At 45.0% G+C, this 22,589-nt stretch overlaps 1 protein-coding gene across 1 annotated transcript in view; it reads right to left on the bottom strand.

The window, feature by feature from the left end:
• The window catches only part of LOC144772289 (uncharacterized), a 92,510-nt gene extending 77,538 nt beyond the window's left edge, over positions 1-14,972 (bottom strand). The window contains exon 1 of the mRNA XM_078656518.1: positions 14,921-14,972. The gene's annotated coding sequence lies outside the window, so the exon portion shown is untranslated. The remainder of the gene's footprint in view (positions 1-14,920) is intronic.
• Between the last annotated feature and the right edge of the window lie 7,617 nt (positions 14,973-22,589).

Here is a 22,589-nt window from a genome sequence, read left to right as displayed (position 1 = left end):
AGTATGTAAGATGATCCAATCGAGTTGCTGTGTTTTTATTCCTAATAATGCTCCAACAGTGTACGAGGCCATTTCTAAGTTACACAAGATCGCTGACTCTATTCACGTAGATAAAGGTGATTGGTCGCTGATGGGATGGTTTTGGAATCTGTTATCTGCGTGGGGATGGAAGGTTCTGATGATCATTGGTGTTGTGTTGGTGTTCCTATTCTCATGCTGTCTCGTTGTTCAGTGTGGTCCTGCCTTATGTGGCCACTGTGCCGCAACATGCGTAAGAAGGCCGCCTGTTTCGGGAGAGACGTTACGAGATAGAATGATGCTCCAGCACCATATCAGTGACTTAACGAATATAGAGATAGACTCTGACATAGAGTGAGTTATTGCCTATGTAAGGGCAAAAGGACGGTCTGAGGTTCTGTAAAGATCCGAACCCGTGTTTTCGGTATCGTAGTACTGACACGATTTTGGTACCAGTGAACCGTAAATGATCCATTATATATGTGGCAGTGTTTTCGCTGTGCTACTACAATCAATTCAATTTATTTTATTATGTTTGGCTCTGGTTAAGGGCCACATAAAATTCAGAACAAATACAAACAGAAAAAAATAAAATACATCACACATACAAAACTGATTTTATCCACAGAATCGATGACATGAGGGCACAAAGTCAGACCACTCCAAATTGCCTTAATAAATAGCTAAAAAACCTTTAAAAAAATTAAAAATATAGAAGCAAAACATTTCATTTGGGGGACAGTATAGAAATCGTAGAAAAGCATTAACATCATAGATACCCAATTGGAGACATATCGATTTTAACCATTTAAAACGCAATGGACGAAGTGCAGGGCAGATTAACATAACATGGATACAATTCTGAGTACTCAAGCTACAGAAGTTACACGTGGGAGAGGTTCCATGCCATTTAGAAAGAAGTGAATTTAAGGGCAATAAATCGTATCGTAACAAGAACCATAATCGACGAATACCATGGGGTAAATTCCATGTGGCATAAGGTTGGGCCAACTTCATAGTATAGGAATTAAGGAGAAGATTACTACCCCCTTTCCTTTGTATTGTGTTCCTATCCATTTGATAGCAAAGTTCCCACGATGCCTGTTTTAACACAAGTTTTAGCTGTGACGATGAATACAGGAATAACACACTTTCATCTAACTTTAAAAGTGACACAGCTCTTCTGAAATTCCTTACCAAACGTGAGAACTCGTTAAAGTTGCCCAACAATTCCTCATCGTCCCTGATTCGGCTCTAGCCAAGCAGGCCACCCATCTTACCAGGGCACATAGTCCCTGAACCCAGCTGCTCCTAAGGCCGAAATCCAGCCTACATGCTGCCAAAGAGCAGGAGGTATTAAAGCTGGATAGGGATCTTAGGAGTTTCCCCTCAATTTTATTACAGAACTCCCAATGCTTCAACTGTAAAAGTTCTATACCATACAGTAACGTAGGAGGAATCTTAGCCCTAAACACTTCCAGAAGACAAACGAAGTGTCTCTTTCCAGTAGCGGCATAAAGGGAATTTAAGCCTTTGCCGTGGGCAAGTGCTTTACGTGAGCAATGCTCGATATGGGGCCTCTCACTCAGATTGGCGGCAATAATTTTACCCAAAAAAGTGTAGGTTTTAACAACCTCTAGTTTTTGGCCACCAATAAACCATCCAAAATTTACAGAACGGCATTTCTTTTTTCCAGCAATACACATGATCTTGCTTTTAGATATATTAATCTTCATACAGTGTACATCAGCAAAAACGTGTAAGGCTTGCAGCCGATTAGCAAGACCTTTGGGAGTTAGATCTAAAACAAGAATGTCGTCAGCGTACATGAGACAAGAAATCGGGGTCCCACCTACCACCGGAGCAATACCCACACACGCTGATAGATGAGCTGGAAGGTCTGCAGTGTAAAGTGAGAACAATAGAGGTGCCAGGAGACATCCTTGTTTAAGGCCATTCTGGGAGGGAATCTTGTGTGAAAGTCCCCTCTCACCCCCCTGGAGAACACTGCACCATGTTTCAGAATGAAGAGCTCGTAACAGCTCTAGTAGATATAATGGTAAACCAAGGGCGGCTAGTTTTCTCCACAGCGTTAGACGATCGACTTTATCGAACGCTGTGGAGAAATCAATAAACGCTGCCAACACCACTCCTCCTCTTACAAGTGAGTATTTATCAGTAATCACATGGAGGGTTGTGAGATTGTCCAATGTACCGTGTTCCTTACGGAAACCAGTCTGTTCACATGGTAGAATATTATTCTCCTCGACCCAATTCTCAAGCAAGCCCAAAATACATTTAGCAAAGACCTTTCCAACTGAGTCTAGGAGAGCGATCAAACGGTAGTTCATGGGACAATCCCTAGATCCCTTCTTAAAAATAGGGATCAATATACTTCCCTTCCAGGAGGCTGGGACAGTTTAAGTAACAAAGCAGGATTTAAACACTGGGTAAAGAATCTTGCTCCAGAGTAAAGGTTCCTGCTTTAAAACCGTCATGGGAAGTTCGTCAGGTCCCATTGCGCCCGACAAATGCATATTCTTTATGGCCATTTCTATTGTTTTCACAGTTGGATAGTCGATCGGATCCTCAGATAGGAGTTCAGATACACTATCTAAAGCCGTATCTTTGTTCCCTGCATACAGCTTCCTAACATAAGAGGACCATACCTCTTCAGAGATGGATATAGGAAGAAGACTGCTTCTGGTACCACAGCCCCTCCCGACTATGGACCAGAATTCTCTAGTTTTGCCATGCACAACTGCCTCCCGCAAGTTTATCCATACTAAGTCTTCCTTCTCCTTTTTTAGACTCCTTCTTAATCTGGTTCTCCTTCTTTTTAACCTCGATATTTCCTTAGCTAGTTCCCCTGATCTTCCTATAAATTGCATTCGCACTAGTTTATTTATTTCCTTATTCAGGATGCGCAATGCACTGGGGACAAAAGGCTTTTTTCCAGGACCACTGACCTTTTTTACATCTAGAGTGATCTTTCTCACAAATTTTTCGAAATTAGCAATTTCGGAACCACACCAGCTATTTAATTCTAGTATAGTTTTGCATAAAATATCATGTACACCTCTTATTGAAGTGCTGTTCCAACAGCACCTACCCGAAGATCCCTGGAAGGTGACCTACTAGCACGGATACACTGAGAAATAGGGCATTCTGTTGAAAACACACGGCATCCATTTTAGATACGGTGTCCATTTTGTCTCTTGCCCTCACATAGCCAATGGACGAACGTTGACCCCAGCTGAATCACCTTGTTAGGGACACGTAGGCTTTAGTTCAGGAAGGCTGATGCTGCGTGACTTGGCAGAAGCTGCCTCCCTTGCCTGAAGCCAGTCCTGTTATACTGGTTCTCGTGTTCGTTGGCCTGATCACGATTAGGAGGCCGAAGACAGTAGCCGTGCCCGTTTTATCACCCACAAGCATCTCTTATCCTGCTTTTCTATCTTCTACACCTGGCTCTGCTCCTTTCCTTCTGGGCTTTTACTATGGGGAGGAAACATTTTTTACGATGAGGCGGATCGATCTATGAATAGAAAACTGACATGAAGACTTGATCGAATACTGGAAACTTGCAAATAATTATCGTTGGTATATGTTTATTGTTTTGTTTGGGATACCGGGCTAGGCATGGAAGATATTTTAACAATGTTGCCTAAAGTCATTTTCCATGTATATAAAGAGCAACCCACTCTGTACAATTCGAACAGTCTCCTAGAATCTGCCTTTGTGTGGTTCCTGTGACTTCTGTATCCCTGCAGTAAATAAACCTTGGTCTCTGACGCCACCATCGAGAAGCCCGTGTCTCTGTTTATTTGTGCACCGAGACAGGAAGGAACTCAGGGGTCTTTTGGGTGTTGTTTCCCTGACACCTCTGGACTCTAAAAAGTCCAGAACCTCACCTGTGTCATTTTTAGATTTTGCCCAAGATTTCCTTGTGAGATCTTCTGTTTTTTTCCGTGGATCACATTGGTGAGCGCCTGTCAGTATCACTTTCTTCCTCATTTGTTTGTCCCTTCGAAGGAGCATGGACAAAAAACTGATTAATTACTTTATAGGTGTCCTTCCACTGCTCAGGCTGGGATTCAGGTACTTTTTGAAATTCTTGAGCCCTCCCGTCATCATTGCCTTGTTGTCCTCATTGCCTGACCTTTGTTGCTTGCACAGCCACCTCCTGCTGTTTTGGTTTGCCCTCTGCCGTCTCCAGTTGTTGTTGCTGGCTACATTTGGTTGCACCTAGCATTTTATTTAAACTATTAAGTATGAGCAAACCAGGCAAGCCTATCATCTTGGTTGTAGTGAAAAGCAAAATGGTCAGCTCTCAGGGCCATGCATATTATTTTCTGTTTCTCTGCGGAGAAGCAGAAAAGCATGTGACCTTTTATACATACAGGTGACAGACCCAAGAAAAGGCAGAACAAAAAAAGTGACTTCAATCCCACAGGTCACTGTAGCCCTGCCCTGTCTGCACCCCATGCTCTACACAGCAGCAGGGCCCCTCTGTGAGAGGAGTTTCTGTGCACAGTCTGTGACAGCATAGCTGTCAGGTTTTCACTTTCCTTACATGTGACATTCCTATTTTTTCTGGGTTCGTATGTGTGCACTTCAATTCTTTTGTGTGACGAGTCTCAAACTAGTCATTTCCATTGACACAATGGTCCATTACCAATACAACACTTAACTAATTAACACATTCTTATATATATATATATATATGTTAGTGTTGCACCTTGTACTGTAGAACTCGCGCTTTCTGTGATATGATAGACTGTAGCCGAGTTATGATGATTTAAAGATGGTTTATGGATGGATAATCAGGTTGAATCCTAAAGTAATTAAAGCCCCACCAGGAGCAGCTCTCCTGCTGCTCAGCCCTCTTTTCCAACTGTCATCCATCCACCAGGCATCCCATACATTCTATATTACCTCACACACTCCAACATTCCACCATTCATACACATAGGCTGAGCAGCAAGACAGGTTATAGGGAAAGGCACATGGCATCCAAACCAGGATACCACACCACCTTCCCCCTTAAAAGGAACAAACAAATGAACAGTGTAAATATGAGAATGGTCATTCTAAAATTGGTCATTCTAAAATTGAAACTTGCATTGTAAAACTTACGACCACCCCTTCCCCCTTTTACTCATAAAACAGAAATAGATTAATAATGGGCCCCCAGGGGGACTGGGCAAAGCCGATGTTCCCCTGGGGTATTTCGCGCGAGGGACGACCTCACGCAACCTGATTGTGTGGCGGGAGAGTGGGAGGGGCCGAGTCCAAGCGCGGGGAGGGTGAGGGAGGGTTGACGTCACTCGGCGCGAGTGAGAGAGAGCGGTGGTGTCGCGTTTGACAGGAACAGCTGTGAGGTATTCCTGTCAGCGCTGCTAATTGTTTTTTGTAGCTGTTTTTCGACGTCGCCTTGTCATCGGTCGAATTATGGCTGCTGAAGAAATTGCCAGAGAGGCAATTCGAGCGCTGGTAGCGGTTGGAAGGACCGACTTGTTACGTCCTGGTGCTGTGGTCGACACTTCGGTGGCAGTGAAGCGTCCTCGCCGCCTGGCATCTGAGGGAGTCGTGCGCTCTGTTGCGGCCTGCAGGTCTGTGACAGGTAATGTCTCTGGGGCTGCGTGTGACGACAAGGTGCCAGCAGTGAGAGCTAGGAGAGAGCGTTCTGTAAGCAGAGGAGGTCGAGGAAAGAAGCCTCCACCCCTGCGCTCAGCGTCGGCTCCATGCGTGGACAAAGGCGGCCGAGTGGTTTTTCCATCTCCAGCCAGAAAGCGAGTTGGCCGGCGCGGAGGCAGAGTCAGCAGTGTGTTTGACACGAGGGTCTCCCATTTCCAGTTGGCTGACAGGGCTGATGTCAGTGGTTTCAATGACGAGCTGGGCGTCGTGTCACAGGCGCCAGAAGTTTCCCTGGTGCAGTCTAACATGGCAGAGTCGCAGGCTATGCATCAAAGGTCAGAAGGTGTTTCAACAGGCAGCAACAGAATAGACATAGCGCCTCAAGTGTCCTTCGATGGTCTGAAGCATAATTTAGTTGATTATTCAAGTGATAGCGAAGTGGATGAATACGGACCTTCAGGAGAGGGGGAAGGTGATGATTACATGGGCGGTGAGCAAGAGTCGGCGGACCTAATGCAGCAGGATGAGTTCATGGACTGCCAAGACATTGTGGTACCTCAGCCTAGAGGTCCCCCGAGGCACTTCGTGGATGCAGATACTGTGGGGGATGAAGCATATTCTCTGTTTGTCCGGCAGGAGGGTCCAAGGGTGGGGGGCGTTGATTGGAATCAGCGAGTCGCGGTTCGTAGGGGGGGGAGGGGTGGGGATGGGGGAGGCAGAGGGTTTGGGGGGCAAGCCAAGGAGGGTGGTGCATTGTTTCCAGAATCCAGGCCTCCGCCTGGGCCTCCTCAGGTGGATTTTGACGCGGGAGCCGGGCCACAAAAGGCCATTGGGTTTGGGTTGAGCACACAGAGATGCCAATGAAACAAAGGGCTGGTACATCAGCTCACCAGGTAACAGGTAGGTATGGAGCGGTTCCTCGTTGGAGCGGCGGGAACTTTACTGCAGATTCAGGTTTTGCTCCGGATGGGCAGATTTCTTTTTCTCAAACAGCGAAGCAATGTGCGGCTTTTGGGGGGAGGGGTAATTTCTAGAAGCGGATCTGGTGCGGATTTTAGGCCTACGACTCGGCGCTTTACACGGAGGCCTGAGTCTGAGGTAAATTATCAAAATATCACTGTGGCGTCTGGCAATAGGCCAGGTACTAGTTTCGAAATTGCTGAAGTTGGAAATGTACATGAGGATGATGATGGAGAGTTTGACAAAGAAAATGATACTTATCCAAGAAGTGGGGTGTTTTCTGAAGTGGCGGGTGGTTTGGGTGGACGGGCGTCTGGTGGGAAGGGGGTAGGACAATTAACTTCTGCCAGTGTATTTCAGAGATCTGGAGCTGTTCTCTCACCGGCACATAGGAATTATGGCGGACATCATCAGCGTGATGGTCTTGAAGAATTTCGTCAACAAGCTTCGCAACTCCCAGCAGGTAAGACAGACTGGTGGGCTGCGTGGACACGGCCGTTGGCAAGTGGTTCAGGTGTTGCGCCTGCAGAGAGTGGAAATGGGGTATTGGTGCAGGGTCAGGAGTTGGGTGCGAGGGCAGAGGAGAGGCCGCAGTCTGCTTCAGGGCCTGTAGGGCAGAAGGACAAAGAGGGAGGAGGGAGTCCTGTTTCATCAGTAGCTAGTTCAGTGCACAGTGCACCTCCGAAACTTAGCGGTACAAAATTGCCAATATATGGGGGTGGCTATGCCCTTGGGTATCCATTTGTCCCAGAGAACTAAGCAGAGAATTTGGAGCCACGATTATGTGGATATTTTCCGCCTTCTGCATAGGGATTTGCAAGCCAGGGAAGGGTCAAAGGAGGAGGAGTTGGAGTTGTCGCGCCGTCCAAAAGTGCCAAAAACAATAGAGAATTGGACGGCGGCATTCCTTATCTATGCCAGTGTCTATTGTGAGCATTATCCTGAGAGGGCTGTATCACTGTTTAAGTACATGGATATAATCAGAAGGGCGCATTTACAGGCGGGAGGATATGCTTGGTTAAATTACGACGAGGAATTTCGGGCGAGGGTGAGTTTATTTAATGATAAACCATGGGAAGAAGTTGATCAAGAGTTGTGGTTGCAATGGTTGTCAGGACATTCGTCTTCTAACACAATTCATGCAGCAAGTGGGTTACCAATATCTTATCGGCCCTTTTCACAGCGTCCCGCCACACTGAGGGCGGGTGGTTTTGGAAGAGGTCAGTTGCCTACAACAGGAGCTTGTTGGGGTTTCAATAGAGGCTCCTGTGTGCGGCAATACTGTAAGTTCAAACATGAATGCGCACAATGTGGGGGTAGACATGCCATCTTTCAGTGCTTTCCTAACCACCAACTCGGAGACCATGGGAGGGGGTAGAGGGGGCGCGGAGCATTGCCACCACTTATTCCAAAGGGCTCCTACCCCAATTAAGTTGCAAGCGATGAGGAGCTACCTGGAAATTTACACAGACAAGGAGGCGGCAGTTAAGTTGATTTGGGGTTTTCGGCTGGGCTTTCGAATTGGCTATCAAGGTCCTAGGCTATTGCGCTGGGCGGATAACCTCAAATCGGCGAAGGAATTGCCTGCGGTGGTGCGGACTAAGTTGCAAAAGGAGTTGGACTTAGGTAGAATAGTTGGTCCTTTTTCACACTGCCCCTTGCCAAATTTGATGGTGTCACCTCTTGGTGTTATTCCAAAGAAGGCCCAAGGTGAGTTTAGGCTTATTCATCATTTGTCTTGGCCGGAAGGACAGTCAGTGAATGACTTTATATCGTCGTATGATTCGGCGGTATCATACTCGTCAGTTGACGATGCTTTACTGATGGTTCGTCAGGCTGGGACAGGAGCAAACCTTGCGAAATGCGATATTCAGGCAGCTTTTCGTCTTTTGCCCATACATCCCATGGATTTTGAATTACTGGGTATGTATTTTGAAGGAGCATACTATGTGGACCGAGTGTTACCCATGGGTTGTGCTATTTCTTGCTCGCTATTTGAGACATTTAGCAAATTCTTGGAGTGGTGTGTCATTCGGCGCTCCGGTCATGCGGCACTTTGTCATTATTTAGATGATTTTTTGTTTGTTGGAAAAGCTGGTACGGAACAATGTTCCAAGGTTTTGAAATGTTTTCAGGATATGGCAAATGAGTTTGGAGTGCCGTTGGCGGAGGACAAGACGGAAGGGCCGACAACAACATTGGTCTTTCTGGGTATTGAGATCGACACCACAGCAATGGTGGCTCGATTGCCGTTGGCAAAAGTACAAGAGATCAGGCTTTTTCTACAAGAAGTGATTGGTGCCAGGAAAGTGCAATTGAGGCAGGTTCAGAGGCTACTGGGTTACTTGACGTTTGCATGCAGAGTGGTAAGAGCAGGTCGGACCTTTTGCAGGCGCTTGGGTTTCGCAATGGCGGGGGCGGTATTGCCACACCATCACGTACGTTTGACAAACAAGATCAAGTAAGATTTGCTTATTTGGTTGAGATTTTTGGAAGAGTTCAATGGAGTGTCTGTCAATTTTGTGGCTGAAGACACGGTATGGCAAGTACAAATTTTCTCAGATGCTTCTGGAGCCATGGGTTTTGGTTTGTTTTGGGAAGGAAGGTGGTGTGCGGAGCTGTGGCCGCCACATTGGTTAGAACAAGGTCGTAGCATTGCGTTTTTAGAATTCTTCCCACTTTTGGTTGCACTACAGGTTTGGGGCGAGGAATTCAAGGACCGCTGCGTGTTGTTTCATATAGATAACATGGCAGTGGTGAGTCTGGTCAATGGGCAACGGGCAAAAGATGTGTGGGTGTTACAGTTGTTGAGGGCGTTCATGTTGCGTGTCCTTCAATTGAATATTGTTTTTAAGGCACAACACATCCCTGGGGTGACCAACTCAATTGCCGACGCTTTATCTCGTTGTCAGTGGCAGAGGTTTCGGGAGTTGGCACCCGGAGCAGACAGACACAAGACATCGATCCCTTCGAGCATGTGGGACCTGGGGAACTGAGGATTGCAGAGCTGATTGAGCAGTCAGTAGCAGGCTCCACGAGACGCAGTTACCAGCTGGCATGGTCTGGCTTTCTAAGCTATGCTTCTCAGCGCGGCATGGACGGTACTGCGTTGCAAAATGAACAGTTGATGTTGGAGTTTGTGTTATATTTGATCGATAAGGGTTTGTCCCATTCAACGATTTCAGGCAAGTTAGCGGGTATCTCTTTTTACAGTCAATTGTTGTTGGGGCAGCAAGTTCGGATAGGCTTTCGTTTGAAACAAATGTTGAAAGGCTTTGGTAGAACCACGTGGCATGCTAAACAGTTGAGAGATCCCATTACATTTAATTTGCTACAAAAATTGTTAGGTGTACTGCCCGTTTGTTGTTATAATGAATGGGAATTGTTGCGTTTTAAGTTGTGTATGGTATGGTTGTTCTTTGGAGCTTTTCGTATATCGGAGTTACTTGGGTTGCGTAATCAGGTGGGGATCCAAACATCGGATGTTCAGGTCCTGGGAAGTGGGATTTTGCAGATTAAGTTGAAGCAGTCAAAGACAGACCAAAAGGGGATTGGGATGTTGGTGAGACTGGGCAGGAGTGGGGTGAAAGGTTGTTGCCCTGTGGAGGAGTGGGAAGCATTTGTTCAGTCTGCAGTGTTTAGAGAAGGGACGATATTTTGCCATAAGAATAAAGTCCAGTTGACCTGTTTTCAATTTTTGGCGGTCTTGAGAAAAACTTTGGCATTGGTGGGGGAAAAACTGACAAGTTTTGGGACGCACTCTTTTAGAATAGGTGCAGCTACGGAAGCTGCTAGGTTGGGTTGGGGGAAGGGAGAATTGCAGCAAATTGGGAGATGGAAATCTAATTGTTGCTATAGATATGTCAGACTGTAATATATATAAAAAAATAAAAACTTTTTTCTCTGTGTATAGTATTAATGTTAGTTTTTGTTATCACAGGTCGAGTTGCGGATTTCCCTCGCAAAAAGAGGACTTGGATTGTTGGTCACTCAATAGTAAAATGGGCTGCAATTTCTGCGGAACAGCAGCTTTGTGGGCGAGGTCTAGGTTTGTATAGCAAGGACCATGAGGTAATCTGGAAAGGGGTGGGTGGGATGAAATGGAAGGAGTTATTTCCTTCACTATCCAAGCTGGCTGCGACTTGGGGTATTCCAGATTTGTTAGTATTGCACCTGGGCGAAAACGATCTGGTGGACTTGTCCGGATTGGCGCTCATTAAACAAATGAAACTGGATTTAGCGGTAATCAAAGACAAGTGGGTGGGCACTCGGGTAGTTTGGACAGAATTTTTGTACAGAAGTCACTGGAGAGGTGCCAGGGTACATGCGGCTGTGGAACGAGCTCGCCGCAAAGTGAATAGAGCGTTAAAAACATTTTGTACAGCAATGGGCATCACGGTGCTAGCTCACGAGCATTTTAACAGCGAAATGCTGCATTTGTTGAGGGATGATGGTGTACATCTCTCACAGATGGGTCAATCATATTATCTCATGGAGTTGCGAGATGCATTGGCTAACTTGTGGTGTGTGGATTTGTGGTGCTCACAGAAAGACATTTAACACAAAATTAAAAGGGGAAGTGACTTTGCTCGCATGAGGTCAACTGGCAGTTTAAATGAGCCACTTAGGTTGGGTCGAAGTTTTTGGGTGGGGCAGGAAAACTCAAATGATTTTCCTGGGTGGCGTGTTTTAAGGGATAGGATAATCTAGAGCTGATTCATCCTTTCTATAGGGGGAGGGTTTGGGAGGGTAGGTTGGAAAGAAAAGGAAAGATGGAAAATCATACTGATGGTTATGAAAACAAGTTATGGATTGTTGTGAAGAATAAAGCATTGGGGAAAAGAAATGTATTTTATGGAAAAGGTTTTGAGAAAAATAATGCAAAGTATTGTTGGTAAAAGTTATTGTTGCGGGGTCTGTCTTTGGCTGTCCTGGTAATAAAGGTGACCTTTTATGCTAATATTCAGAGTTGTGTGAGAGTCCTTATTTGCGCGATATAGATTTTTGCATCGAATTTCACAAGATGTAAGGAATAGAATTCACCGTCACCAACACAAAATGCCAGTTGGCCAGACCAGCAAAGTGAAAGAAACGGAGAAGTCAACAATTTAAAATATGCGAAAAAGAAAATCCCAAAAAGTACTTAACTAAATTACAATTCCTAGAAATTAACGTATGCACAACGTACACTAATTAGGAATATGTAGGTGACTACTCTACAGAGTCACATGCAATATACTATACTGTAAGAAAAACATAATACACTAAAAGTGTAGGTGACAATTCCCTGACAGCAATTTCAGAAAAATTGGAGTCACATGTGACATGTAATTTCAAGTATTACAATTAAAGATAACATAAACTAAAATGTGTAAGAGGTGAATCCACGGGCAAAACATCATAAGGAAAGGTGGAAAACACGGGCATAGCAATCCTAAAAAATATAATTTGTACGAAACAAATTGGTGACAGGTTCACAGCACTAAATTAACAAATTGTGAATGTCACGAGCACATATGCTAAAGCATAGCATTTAACTTTCAATTAAACTAAAACGTATATTTACAGGGTAAATAACCACAACATGTAATAAAGCAACCTACAGTAGAAATATAGGTGGTGCATCCATGACCAAGTTAAACACGGAACACAGGCTAACAGATCAATATTATTAAGAGGCAAAAATTAATAAAATCCACTTAACAATAATCATTTGATCACAGGGCTCTTTGCTCTTTTGCTCTGATACGAACGAACGAAGATATAGCTGGGGTGCCAATAGGAGGAGAAAAATTTAAGCTAGCGGCGTATGCAGATGATGTGTTAATAATGACAGAAGACCCTGAGAGATCTATCAAGGCACTGACAGACACAATTGAGAGGTACGCCCAGGTCTCAGGATACAAACTCAACAAGGACAAATCAGAATGCAAGCCCCTAAACATCCACACAACAAGTACAGTACTCGGAACGTCAGGCCTAGCGTGGCAAAATAAACCTATTAAGTATCTAGGCATTCTCTTCGAGAGGAACTTGAGCACGACATTAGAACATAATGAACAGGTTATAATCCAGAAAATCAAGGCCAAAGTAGACCGATGGTCGCCCAAGTTCACAACATGGTGGGGGAGGGTAGAAACAATAAAAATGATGCTCACACCAATGGTCAACTATATGCTAGCCATGTTACCCCTAACCAACACAGATGACTTCCACAAAAAGATAGACAAGATACTGAACGATTTCCTATGGAGAGGGAAGAGGGCCAGAATAAGCTTGCAAAAACTCAGACTATCAAAGGAACAGGGGGGGCTAAACATAACAAACTTCAAACGATTCCACGAGGCGTGCCTAGCTAGACAGGGACTGCACTGGCTAGACCCAAGACAGGACTACACACCGGCATGGCTAACACTAGAACAGGGGTTGCTAAAAGGTATGAAACCCATCACCCTCCTCACGGCCACCAAACACCCGGCAATCAAAGACAACCCGGTACTCAGAAACACAAAACGAGCTCTGCTAAAAATTGACAAACTTCTAAACACGAGCATCAAAGGAGGGCCCTTTGAATCAATCTGGCACAACCCATCCCTAAAATACAGGGGTAAGGTCCTAGACATGCACGACTGGTATAGCCAAGGGATATCCACAGCCAGGGACCTTAAGAACAAGGGCGCTGACGTAACATTCGACACCCTGAAAGGAGAGTACAACCTAAACAGCGTAGAACTATACAACTTCCTGAAGATAAAAGTCGCAATAAGGAAGGCGAACCTCAACACCCAGACACCCTCGATAATACAGCTGGCTAACAGCCTGAACACGCTAGGACACCAGGTAGCACACCTCTACAAAATCCTAGGCCCCAAACACACCAAACTCAATGACAAGGTCATAAACTTCTGGGGGGAGGCAGCAGGTCAAGCACTCAGTGAGGAAGCTAAAGCAGAGCTATGGAGGTCCACTAGTCGGAAAAAAGTGACGGCCACGCTGAACCAGACAAAATTCTGGCTGATACACAAGGCATACTGGACACCAGCCCGATTAGCCACCGTAGGCATTAGAGACAGCGACGTGTGCCGGAACTGTGATAAAGAAAGGGGAGACTTAGAACACCTCCTACTAAAATGCCCAAAAATCAACACTTATCCACGAGATCACAGGCATAGACATACAAACAGGCCTCACAAGCCTGGCCCTAGGGTTCACGTCCCAGGCAATCACAAAGACAGAGGACCGGGACCTCATAGATCTCCTGCTAACAGCCGCAGTCAAATTAGTCCTAACTAACTGGAAGGACACATCAAAGGCGGCTCCACAGGCGTGGCTCAACTGGGTCACGTTCCTTAGGGGGGCGGACAACATGACAGCAAAACACACACCGAAGACGCACAAGCAGTCGTCCATGTGGGGATCCTTAGACCACTACCTGTCATCACACAAGCCACCGTAGGCGTGAACGAGATACATCTGAGGGCGCTTGCTGAAATAGGTCAGTGCTAACAGAACAACGTGCACATCTCCTACTTTATCTATATCTCTCTCCACTGTCCCCCCGGGGCGGCGCGGGTCACAAGATGATTGATCACAGAGACGTACAAATGCCATGGAACACCAATGGACGCAATATGGACTATGAGACTATGAGACTACGAACTGGCGAATGATCTCAAGAGTACGGACTACCGCCCCCCCCCCTTTTCTTTTCTTTCCGTATTTCCTCCTTTCTTTCTCCTCTTCAGCCTATTTTCTTTTCTCTTTCTTTTTCCACTCATGTATAAGCCTCTTCCCTGTATGTAAAATTATATTTTTCTATATACAATAAAGAATTTCGGAATTAAAAAAAACAAAAAAAAAACAAAACAATAATCATTTGAAGGTATGAATGCAAACCATTAAATTACATTTAAAAAGATGTGCATTATCAATGTGGATTACATAAAATACATTCGAAAAGCAAACCTGCAAAGAAAATGATATCCCTGTTGACACAAATGCCTGCAAGTAAAATAACTTTTAAGACATAACATGTCCAGTAGATGGTGCTGTAAGCTTCAATGAACAACCTTAGTTTACTTCGTTTTGTTGGCCCCTTATAGAATTTAACTTGGTGGAACTCCGAAAGTCTGTCCAAGGAACAGAAACAACATCCTTGCCACGGAATGTTAATTACACCTAATAGATGTAATTAATATATATATATTATATATATATAAATAACTATGTGGACTGAGGACACATCAAAAAGTAGACTGTGAGAAGCTAACGAGTTGCTCCTACGTCGGTAAGTGGAGGTGACCTGCATGGCTCCCCCTTCCGTGCTAGCTCCACTGCTCATGCTGAAAAGGGGCTCTTAACCCTCTCCATGCCCGGAGGTTACTGGGCTCCAGGGCGCGTGAACCCTCCTTCTGCCAGGTGACCATGCCTCGCGCTGTGTGACAGCACGACGGTCCCAAAATGGAGGCACGTAGGGTGACGCCGCGCCGGATGGCTCCCGGCGTCACCAAGCTCTAATGCGAGATGTGGGAGCGATGGAATACGCACGTACGAGTGCGCGTGATGACATCAGCTCGTGGCAAAGACGGAAGAGAAGAGGCAGGTAACCACCAACTGTCACCACTTTAACTAAATAAACTGACAATATAATGAGAAAGTCCTGATATGCCCCAATACAATGTACAATTAGTGCCAGCCGAAAACGAGCGCAAAATCATGTTTCCTTCTAAATCTACACGAAGATTTAGACAAACAAAAGTCAAATAATCTCCCACCAGGTGGCGTACATAACCACTATTCTTCGTTGAGCCTTTATCTCCGGTTTCTCTCAAATAGAAATGACTGAACCGGACGACAATCCTTTTACCGTTTTCAGTTTCCTTCTCCTGTTTTTCCTCCGTAACGGTTGAGGGAGAGGTGTGGCGCCGCGGCCAGGGCGACTGACGCTGGAATCTGGGGATGACGGTTCGATCCCCAGCGCCGGCGGCAGGTTAGCCCAGCACCATGTGACTCTGGGCAATAGCTTGCTTAATCTTCCCGACGGCCCCCAGCGCCTAGAGACCCTTGCGGGTGATTGTGCGCTTTAAAAAAAAAAAAAAAAAAAAAAGGAAGACAGCAAAGCCAGTCCTGCCAAGCGTCACGCAGCAGGTGTGACGCTCACGCATTTCAGTGCAGTGATCCGCATCACCGCACTGAAATGCATTGTCACGCATTTTGCCACCTGCTGCCAGGCGTGCCACCAGCGGCGCCAGGCTGTGCCCGGGCTCTCTCTGCTGCTCCGAGGTGCGCCTGCTTCGAGTTCCTAAACAGTATCTCTCTTTGCACTCTGCCAGAGAGGCTGCCAGCCTGCTGTGTGTTGTGGCTGCCCTGGAAACAAGAATGCGCAATTGCCGGCTCCAGTGCGCGGCGCACGGCTACTCCAAATCAGACTCAATCATCATACACTGCAGGGGGACCGGGCTGCCCTCTGAGTAGAATATGCAGCTGTCAATCTCACCGACCGTGACACCAGGGGGCCGGAATTCAATTCGGATGTGCGGCTGTAGAGTGCCGTCACGTCCGGAGGAACAGGAAGCAGCGGGGGAATCTGTGAGAGTGCAGGCTGCTCACGAGACAGACCAGGGAAGGAGACTGTCCAACAAATATTCGAAGACTCCAGTCGAATAACTGTGCTTAAGGGGCTGAAGGGTAGTCGCACTGCCGGAGTTCCGAGAGGCCAGTACCTGCGCGGGTCAGTGGTTTCTGCTTTAGTTTATTTTGGCTGCCTGCAGGCCTTGATGGGTCTTGGGCACAGGAGTCTGTGATTTTGCCGATATTACACCAAAGTGGCGGCTGTTTGGGGGCACTTTGAATGGTTCTGCAGCATGTTATTTTATTTGCTATGCTCTACGCTTAAATGCACAATCGACATTACCCGTACCTTGCAAAACATAATTAGAGCGTGAGCGTCTGCTAAAGCAGGCGGCAGCTTTCACACCTCAGCGGTCGGAGGTTGCCGGCTGCGAGGGCAACTGACCTACCTGTACCCTAAGTGGTGCAGGGCACCATGGCCTAGACTGCAGAACAGGGGCAATACAATTAATGAATGGAGCCAGGAAAGTGCTTTCTTGGCCTGGAGGTTCCCGAGACGTTTTTTTTTACAGTAGCAAGTTTAGCTATACCTTACTGATCGCCTTGTCTGGCAGTAACTAGACCAATTATATATTAATAGCTGCACGGAAACAGCTGTGCTTGTGTCCCGAACAGGGTGCTAAAGTCAGCCAGGGTCGATGGCAGCTTACGGCGCCCTTTCACCCTCCAGGGACGCCTGCACAGGGGCTCTGGATAAATAAGGCCTCTTGGTGCTGTAGCATACCAAGGAAGTTTCATAAAGTGTCAGTTCAAACGCCTGGGGTAGCGAAAGTAACATCATGCATGCTTTGATCCCAAATGATGCCACATGGCTAACTCGTTTTACCACTGTTACCTTTTGAGTGAGGAAAGGGGAAGAAAAAGAGTACTAGAGAGGGAAACGGAAAGTGAGACAATGGGAACAAGGGAAAAAGCAAGAAAGAGGAGAAAAGGGGAGAAGGAAGGAAAGAAAGAACATGAACCGCACGTTCACAAAACTGTAGTTTATGAGGATTATCTGTGACCTACTGCTTTTTACTAGGTTAGTGCCCTTCCATTTCTAGAACTTTACAGCAGTTTTAAGATCTGAGTTTTTCGTTGCCCAAGTGGGTTTAAGGTCTGTTATTTATATGTTTTGCACTTCTTCATTGCTTGATTTTGCTTGCGAGAAAGTGTCACTCATAGTCGTTGAATGTCACTCATAATTACACTGCAATTATGAAAATGTCACACATAAGCAATCAGAAACCTTGGTAGCTTGCCCATGAGACAGCTGAACCAGGTCTTGTACTCCACCAGCCCTCGCCTTCTAAATCCCAGCACCTTTGGAAACCTTTCCTATTCAAATGGGATCTGAGGACATGGATTCTCCCTTCTTATCTTTGTGTGGTTGTCTATACAGAACGCAATCATTCTCCTGAAAATCAACACATTTTGTGGCATGGGAGGCGTCATACTGTGACTTCTGTTGTGTTTGAGCCTCTTTCTCTGACTCACTTAAAAATGGCACAATAGCAAAGATTGTCTTTTGGTGAAGTGTCCTTTAAGATCCGACCTGGGATTCCTCTTCCTCAATAATAAAAAATAGAGACACACCTGTAGTGGAGCGTGGACTAAGGTGATAATGCCAAACTTTTTATTCTTGGCAAGAAGTCAGTTCTGGGATTCTTACTTCCTGGAATAAACTCAATCTTAAAGTTGTACACGTGCAAACAAGACAATAACCTAACCAGTCTAGAGGAAGCTTATCTCCATTGAGGAGATGAATAAGTGGTTTGTGGTCAGTAAACAGAGTAACATTCATTCCCCAGAGGTATGTCTTGAATTTCGTACTGGCCCATGAACAGTCAAAATCCACTCTTTTAATGGTACTATACTGAGATTATGATCATTTTAAAGACCTTGAAGCGAAAGCAACAGTGTATTCATTATTATTATAGGACTGTGAAAGTGCTGTGCCTATGCCCCTTTGACTGACATCTAAAGTCACAAAACATCTTGCGCCCACATTAAATGCTGACAAAGCTGGTGCATTAGTCATAACATTTTTCACAGTACTAAACGGGTGCTCAACAACATCATCTCAGATAAAATTAACACTTTTCTTTAATAGTGTTTGAACAATGATGGAATAACCTTGAATACATTTGGCGTAATATTCACACATTCCCAAGAAAGATCTGAGGGAATCTCTACCTTTGGGAGGAGGAACATCTTTGTATTGTCTTTACTAAAGAAAAATTTGGGATGTATTCCTGTATCAGAAACACAATGTTCAAGATTGTCTAGTTCTGTTATGCACATTTTGCATGTGTCAGGTTTAAGAGTTATGCTCGCATTTCTACATACTTCTAAAACTTTTGACAAAATGGACTTGTGCTCTTGTGTTTGAAAAGATAAGGACATCGTCCCGATAGGCTTGTGTTCCTAAGATTCCAAATAATAAGAAAATAATACATTTCTGAAACACACTTGCTGCAGAAGCCAGGCCAAAGGGAAGTCTCAGGAATTTATAAGACCCAAAGGGAGTAATAAATGCTGTGAGATCTTGGGATTCTACAGCAAGTGTGATCTGGTGATAGGCAGAGCGAAGGTCAAACAGCGAAAAAAAACTTGCACCATTAATGTTTGAAAGTAAATCACTAACTTTGGGCAGGGGATGACAATCAATGAGAATATTCTTGTTTAAGGTGCGTAAGTCTGCACATAGCCTAATATTACCATCCTTTTTTCAAACTATAACGGTGTGACTGAGCCATTCAGACCAGTCAGTCTGGGTGATTACCTTATCTCTCGCCAGGGTATCCAGTAAGGATTAAGCTCAGATCTAGCTGATTGGGGAACTGATCTAAGTTTGTGAGCGACAGGAACAGCATTTTTCTTCAATTTCATTCTATACTCCAATTTGTAAATCATGCCAATTCTATTGGAGAATACCTCTGGAAAATCTTTTAACATTTCAGCAAGATCACTTTCAGAATTTTATTTCTGGGTTTGTATAGCGCCTGAATCATCCCCGGAGTGGTATCTCTGCGCTGCGGAGCTGCAACATGAGCTGACACAATGTGACCTAGAATAGAGTAGTTTTGAGGAGTTTTCCAAACTGACGGTGGTCTAATCACTGCCTTAATGGTAGAGGGAGCTGATTCCAGTAGCAAGAGGCGAGATGAGAAAAGGCCTTCCCGCCCATCCTGGCTTTCCTGACGAGAGGGACCGTAAGCAAGGAATGGGTCCCTGAGCGCAGAACTCTGGTTGGAATATAGGAGGTACATTGTTTTGCAAGATAAGCAGGACCGTTCCCGAAGACAGCCTTATGAATGGTGCAGCAGATTTTAAACCTAATGCGCTTGTGCACCGGAAGCCAATGTAGCTGATTTAAATGCTGTTCTACAAGGGGCATTTAACGTTAGCCGGGCTGCAGTGTTTTGAACAACCTGCAAGCGATTCAGAAAATATTAATTTGCAGATAGCAGCAGAGCGTTGCAATAAACCAGTCTGCTTAGAACCAGAGCCTGGAATAAAGTTTTGCATGTAAAATCCAGAAGGAATGGAAAAACACGTCTAATTAGAAGGAGCAAGTAAAAACAGGAGCTAGCAGTGTAGGTCACATGCCTGACCCAGGTGGACGCCTAGATTCTTGACTACAGTCTTAGGTGCTGGGGGGGACCCGAGATCCTCAGGCGACCAATCCGGCCACCAATCCGGAGGAGACCACAATAGTGTAGCTTCTCCAAAAAGCATAATTTCTGTCTTACCGACATTAAGTTGGAGAAAGTTGCTCCGCATCCAGTTGGAGAGTGCTATCATGCCTACGGCAAAAATGGCTTGAGCAGAGAGGGATGATGTGGTGAATGAGACGGTGAGCTGAGTGTCGTCAGCATATGAAATAGGAGTAAGTCCTGACGACCTCCAGCCAAAGGGGTGACATAAATATTAATTAAGGTGGGACTTTGGCATGAGCCCTGCGGCACACCCCTGGTCACCTCTATAGTTTTAGAACGGTAAGGCCCCAGAATCTTGTGTAGAAGCCAGGTTGATATCACACAACCTAACATAATTAGGTGATCGAGGAACTAACATCAAACCTAACTTTGCTGAATCTCGCCACCCCAAAATTATTTTGACTTTCTTAGCCACATAGTTCTTAGTATAGGCTTCTCTGCCTAACCTCTTTACTTTCTCCATAAAGAAGCCAACCTTTATCACCATAAGCTTTTGGAAAGACATCTGGTATATTCAAAGGTTTAGAAGCCGAACAAACTTGATCTTACAGGGTATCTGAAATTATTACTGATAGAGATCGCAGGTCATCCGACCAATAATTTCACCACTTTGGTTTCGGGCCCATATACTCCAATTTACCATATATACATTAATCAGATGACCTTACAATCTACTACCAATAACCATGAGTCCCTTTCTATTTGTTTCTAGTGTACCCGACTTACCATCCACCGTTACAGGTACCTATGACCACGATGGGTCAGGGAGCTAGCTGTAAAAGGAAAGGCAGAGAAGTGCAAACCCAACTTTATAAACTTTGAATATCTCTGAAATTCCACGGACAACTGAGAATTTTTAAGAGTTTTATCTAAAGTTCAAGTTCAGTGAGCAGGCAGTTTATTACGAGCAGACAATCAATAACTAAGATAACAAAAATAACATATCCATATTGGAAAAATGCTAAGGCAACCATTTATAAATGCAAATGTGGGAAGTGGAAACAGGGATATACTATGTGGATTTAGAAATGAGTTTAAGAGTGGACATTCATTAATGAACAAACTTATGCACGTACTAGAATTACCCTATTGGAAAGTACTTATACTATGGTAAATTCAGAGATCCTATACATCTATAGGAGAGGCAATAAAGGAAAACACGCTATGCATCAAGGGAATTACTTTAGTCAGTTTTATACGAGAAAATTATAGACCACATCAGCAAATTGCAAACTGTAATGGAGAAAATGATTTCTAAAAGGTAGGGTAACATAGGAACACGCTATGAATTTAAATGCAAATGACTTTATGATTTGCAATGGTTGCGGAAAGCATGGAAAATTATCGTATGCAAAGATATGTCTTTATTGAAGCAAAAGACAGAAAAATAGAAAGGTGCAGTATAGCGTTTCGCAGCAGTGTATTTACCTAGACTGGTGTGAAAACCAACCCTGGCCACAGGTCAGTTAAGGACAGGAAATACCCCAAGGAAGGACAGTCATCAGCGGGACAGCAGGTGCAGAAGGGACACCCCAGGACAGGACAGGACCACCAGATTAGGATCAGGACAGGACCACCAGGACACGACCAGCACCCGCAGTTCGGAAGCAACGCCTGCGCTCCACCCTCTCCGCAGCTACCAGTCAGAACCCTGATTGGGTTAGCGAACTCCCCAGCAAAGTGCTCCGCCAGCACTTAAGGTTTAGTAAAACCTTAGTCTATGGTCAAATTCGGACAGAGTGCTCCGCAGCGCTCTGTAAATTCAGTCACCTATTGAGTGCGTTGGGTCAGTGACAGGTCAGCTAATTCAGACAAGTCGGACAAATTCCCTAGGTAAACCTAGGCTAGTTATACTGTTTTCGGGTCAGTGTACCACCCCCCAATGTTGCAAAGTGTCAGAATCCCCAATTTCGATTGGTCCTAAGGTAGGATGGGTTAACACACCAATCAGAACAGACTTTCCTAAGACCTAATTTACATTCTAAGGTACTGCCTAGCAAGATTGGGGTTCCCATGAGAGAATACACGGAATACAATAGAAAAATATTATTGTAACAGTTTCAGAACAGTCAACTCCATCTTGCTGGGTCGCAGGTCACTTTCTCATGAGCATCTTGACTGTGGCTGCCAGCTGGCTGAGTTCCACTGTCCAAGGCTATTTCTTCCTTGGCGGCGCGATCATGCGCAGAAGAGACCTTCAAGATGGCTCTCAGTACATTCAGACCCCCATTTCCCGCGATACATGAAAAGTAAGCGAAAACAAATTAAAACATAGAAATAACTGAATGTATTACATATCATGATTTCGTACTTCAGGTTTATCATTATAAAAATATACTAGGGGTATAGGATTAGGGGTAAGTGCAACAGACAATATCACAAGAGCAACTGTACGAGCTTCACCACGTTAATACAGAAGCGGCCATTTCATGGCTATTACGCATGCGCACCCTTTCCCTCCAAACTGTAACTACGTCACGTCACGTGATTATATCTGACGCATGCGCAGAGGCAAAATTCAAGCAGCGGCTATTTTTATTTACAAGGGTTATTTGTATTAATAAAACACATAGGCAAGCATCACTAAGTTACACACGCACATTCAAAATACATAGAGTTAGTAAAACAAACAATTTTTAT

Source organism: Lissotriton helveticus, chromosome 8 (assembly GCF_964261635.1).
Source record: "Lissotriton helveticus chromosome 8, aLisHel1.1, whole genome shotgun sequence".
Classification (NCBI taxonomy): Eukaryota; Metazoa; Chordata; class Amphibia; order Caudata; family Salamandridae; genus Lissotriton; species Lissotriton helveticus.
This window is presented reverse-complemented; position numbering and strand designations above follow the sequence as displayed.